At 39.1% G+C, this 5,000-nt stretch overlaps 1 long non-coding RNA gene across 1 annotated transcript in view; it reads left to right on the plus strand.

Moving 5' to 3' along the window:
• The window catches only part of LOC138051441 (uncharacterized), a 115,228-nt gene that overhangs the window by 2,340 nt on the left and 107,888 nt on the right, over positions 1 to 5,000 (plus strand). The gene's annotated exons all lie outside the window — the stretch shown is intronic.

Below are 5,000 nucleotides of genomic sequence, written 5' to 3' on the forward strand. Positions count from 1 at the left end.
TATAAATTGAATGACGACGTCCTTCTTTTTTTTCGTTCGTGTTGATCAACGGTGCGTTCCTTTGGGAAAAAGGATCACTGATCCAAGATCACTTGGATCACGGTGCATCAGAGGTACCGATAAATCCACTCTGGGAAAGGATTTTCAGTTCCTTTGAACCATGACTCAAGTGATCTTAGATCAGTGATCCTTTTTCGGATCATCCCAAAGGAACACACCCCAAGGCAGTCCTCAAAACGTAACGTTTTCTTTTCCGTTTCTGCCTCAAGTTTACTCCCTAAAAACGTTGTAAATTCTTTTTAAAAGAACCTCTGTTTTGCACTTTGTATAAATATCTTTGTGTGCCCCTACCTTGTTTTTGCGCCAATATATGGCGGCAGACGTTTTTCTAGCTGTTTTTTCTATTTAAAAGCTGTTGGGGAATTAAATGGTGAATTCGAAACACTGTATCCGTACCGGACTTCTTATGAACTCTATCCCTGTAACATTGGGTAGATCTAGTTTCTGCAATCATGTTGGCGATTATTTCACAATTAGATAAGATCTTAGCTTGTTTGTTTGATTGTATCGGATATTATTAAATATCAGATTTCCAGCACTTTCATTGGCTCGCGAGACACAGGCTATCAGTTTTTTGCATGTATATACCGAAACAGTGGATAGCATTGAACGCACGAACAGCTCGCGCGCGCTGCTTAGCTACTCAAACTCTGGATATCCTTTGTTAGTATATACTAAAACAGTGGATAACGTTGAACTCGCGCGCTGATTGGCTCGTCGAACTCCGAATATCCTGTGCTATTTACCTCCGCGCAACTCGGGAAAAAATGGCGTCCCGATTTGCATCCGTGACAAGTGAAGAAAACATCCAAATTAATTTTTGTGCTGTATACTAAAAAACTATTCACCTCAGTGTCGGTGGCTAGTGCTACCCACCTCCACTTCGGTGAATAGTTGTTAAGTATTTCTGCTGCACCTAATATGGTCAAGGAACGCGTCAGGGATAAAGCGATTTCAGCTCTAAGAGAAAAATGGCCGACAAAAGCGGTTTTGGACCGGAATTGACCGAGGCAGAAGTCGATAGTTTAGTCGAATATACCATCCCCCGGGAACACCAAAGAAGAGTTGTTGATGCCGGAGTTTAAATAAAAGAATTATTCTACTCGGGGTTGCTGGATATAAAATAATTATAACCAACGAGGCACGTTATCTATCACTTCACATCCAGTGCGCCCTTGTATAATAATTCTTAACTATTAGCAGATATAACATTTCTTTTTGCATTGCATGTCATGAATGATTCTAGACATGCCTATTATAAACAGTATATTGATGAGAACAGTTCTGACCAGGGAAGGCTTTTTCGGGCCAGTAAACGCCTTTTGAACTTTCATGTAGACAGGGCTCTACCGCCTCATACGGATGCTCGTATGCTGGCAAATGAGATGGGTGAGTATTTGGTTCACAAAATCACGGCTATTAGGTCTGAGCTGGATACGGATGCCAGTGGCGCAACTTCGCTTGCCACATCAGCTTTAACGTGTAGTGAGTTTTCGGAATTTTCTCCATTGTCTGAGGAGAGTGTACGGAGAATTGCTGCCTCATGTGCAAAGTCGTACGCCCTTGATCCTCTACCATCGTCTATTCTGACCTTCTGTTTTGATGAACTGCTCCCTGTTATTAGGAAAATTGTCAACGTGTCTCTTAAGTCTGGCATCATTGCAGAGGACTGGAAGAATTCTTTAGTTCACCCTTTGCTTAAGAAAGCAGGACTCAAACCTATTAACAACAATTTTCGACGGGCGAGCAACTTGCAGGTTACATCAAAGATTACGGAAAAGTCCGTGGCTATCCAATTACAAGATCATATGGCAGCCAACGACTTATTTCCTGTTCTCCAAAGCGCATATGAGACGGAGTTATGAAAAGTTAAAAACGATCTTTTGCTAAATAAGGACAAAGGTCACGTCACATTGTTTGTCATGTTAGATCTCAGTGCTGCGTTTCATACCGTAGACCACGGTATTCTTCTGCACAGGCTGCAGTCCAGGCTTGGCCTTCGAGATAAGGCTTTATTATGGTTTAAATCTTATTTGGCGGGAAGAACCCAGCAGGTCTCTGTTACAGGTAAATTTGAAATTCAGGTTGAAATGATTTGAATCCAGGTAAATTTAATTTTAACCTGGGTTGAAATTGAAAGTACGAAACGTGAACAAAGATTTAATCAATTGTTTGCAAGTACTTGTATATTGGTAAGTAAATCGGTGCTGGAAGGAAGGGAATATGGTTAACGTACGTTTTTCATGAGTCAGTCTGTAAAAACGCCTTTGGTTGTTGTTAAGTCTAAGCACTGATTTTAAATGGTTAGCATTAAAGTTGGGGCTTAGCTTACTCTGCCTGATAACCAATTCTGCTTTTCTTTCTTAGGGCTTTTTAGAAGGACATTGTTCATTGATGAATCTCCTTTAGAGGGCACGGGGAAACAATGTTAAATTATCTTCTAAGGAAAAAAAAAAACCGAAACATACGTGATTTATTGTTGATTTTTAATTTGCTTAGTTATTTGCTATATCGTTTAATTTACTTATATGGAATTCGTAATAATCAAAAGCAAGTAAAAATAAAACTTTAAAAAGTCAGGAAAAAGGGTTTTGCAATTTATTGATCAGAAGCCATTTTGTAGGCTCATGTAAATGTTATTTCTTTTGAATTTTGATTCTTTTTTTACATTTTGTTGAGTCTGTTTGTAGTGATAAATCTAAATTTTGTGATTATTTTGACAAATCCCCCTCCAAGTTCTACAATTTTGGCAAGTAGCACATTTGGATGAAGGGGCGTTTCCATTTCGTCCTATTAATTTCAGCGCTATATAATCCTGAAGTTTGAACTTCTTCTTTTTCTTCTTCCCTTTCTGGTGTACTGATAACTGCAAAATGGTGTATGATAACTGTAAACATAGCGCTGATAAGCAGTATTTAAGTCTAAGCACCCATTTCAAATAGTGCTCATAAACAGTATTTAAGTCTTTCGATAACTGTGATTTAGAGTTAGCTACAAGTGTCAGACACTGCTCTCCTTCAATGACTGGTTCATCCATTTTTTCAAATTATTAACCATTCCCCAGTTCTGTATTTGTGGCTTTTTTATTTCTTTTCTCCCAGAGATTCCGAAAACCACTTCATACAGCATTTTGGCAATTGTTCTGTGAATGGTTATGTTTTTTACAAGCGGTTTCTCCAAGATGACGACACCAGTGGTTCGAAGACGAGTTCTTTCCTTTGATTAAACTACAAAGGTTATCTTTTGTAGTTCTATTTTCCCATGCCACCATCTTTTTTTCACAGTGGGAACGCTAGGTTTGCGGCGAAAATCGGTTTGTTATATCATGACTAGAAATGATGCCTTACTCCTGGTGTATTTTGCATAGCGACGTAAATAAACTTAATTAGCACAATATTTGACTATTTGTCCTTCAGAATCAAGATCCCAGCTCTTTCAAACAATTTTTGCTTCCGTTGCACTGGCGGAATCAGAGCGCCGGTTTTCATTCTTCTTCAGATAAATTTTGCCACCCTTTAACTTGTTTATCGGCGGCCTTTTATCTTTGTGGATGAACTGAAATTTTTGTAAGTCTTATTTTATGTCATTTACGCATGTGCGATATGGTGGTTGTCGAGAAGGCTTGGAAATAGCTTAAACTTACTGGTAGGAAAAACATCCAAACGATTTCAGTTGCTGATTCGATGGCTTAGCGGTTCATACGAAGGAGAAGAGATCTCAAAGAGGGTTCGAATCCTTTGGAGCGGTATGGAATGATGGTAGTAAGGAAGGACCGTAAATGGGAAAGGTAAGAGAGAGACAGTAAGTGGAGGAAGGACGGAAGGTAAGGAAAAGGTGGAGGAAGCCGTTTTCTTTTTTATCCCCCCTAAAAATCCAGGCCCCATTTTTATAAGTTACATCCCCAAAAAAGGAAAAAACCCTTTTTTAGACAGTTCATAATAACCTAGGTTGAAAAAATTTGACCTAGGTTGAAAAAAATCAACCTAGGTTGAAATTAAATGAACCTGAATTTTATTTCAACCTGTAACATCTCTATTAAAGGGGAACTCCGGGGTAAAATTGAAGTTATTTCGTATGTTTGGCCTCTGTCCCATGCCTCAATTTTTGATAACATCATTCCCATATCGTTTCATTCGAATTAAATATTGTACCTGAAAGACGACCGAAAATTGCAAATAGAAATCCGCCATTTTGGAGAAAATTCGAGCCGCGGTCAGTGGTCAGCACCTCGTGATGACGTAGATCGTCAAATTCACTTTCCGCGGTGTTTTGTAAAAGGCTGCTTCTTCATTATTCAACTTTGCTTAAATTATATTTCCTGTCGTTGTATCTGTATCTTCGACTGTACTTTGATTGTTTCAAGCGAATAGTGAGCTGTTGTGTACCTAGTTGCCATAATTATTGAAACAAGACGAAGAAAAACGGGAACACACGTATACGGTGATCTGACTTACTACAGGATCGCACAAGACAATCAAGCGAATCGCAAAAATATCCCTGTATTAGTAAGCATCGGCGATAGGAAATCCGAGTATCTGGAGATGCGCAGAACGTATGCGCAATAACAATAGTAGGCACCGTCCTTAAATCCCATTGATACACCCACAGCAATTTTTCCAACCTATGACATTTTACATGTAACAAGTTTGATACAATCCCCTTACCACCAATGCAAGACGTCCTTGTAGATGAAAAAATGGATATACATGATAATGGTGAGAATAACAATGATGATGAAGATTTAGATCCCCATTGGCCATTGCTTAGCTCTTATTAACCGAGCAGGAGGTCTGTATCGTCGGTCGTGTGTACAGACCTCACTGCGTTCGGTCTGTACTCACGACCTCGGTCAAGATTCTCCCATACAGACTGACTAAGCTCGGTTAATAAGATGTTTATTATATGGCAAACAAGAACAATTTAATTCGTTTAATGTAACT

The sequence above is a fragment of the Montipora capricornis genome, chromosome 6 (assembly GCF_036669925.1).
Source record: "Montipora capricornis isolate CH-2021 chromosome 6, ASM3666992v2, whole genome shotgun sequence".
Taxonomy (NCBI): Eukaryota; Metazoa; Cnidaria; class Anthozoa; order Scleractinia; family Acroporidae; genus Montipora; species Montipora capricornis.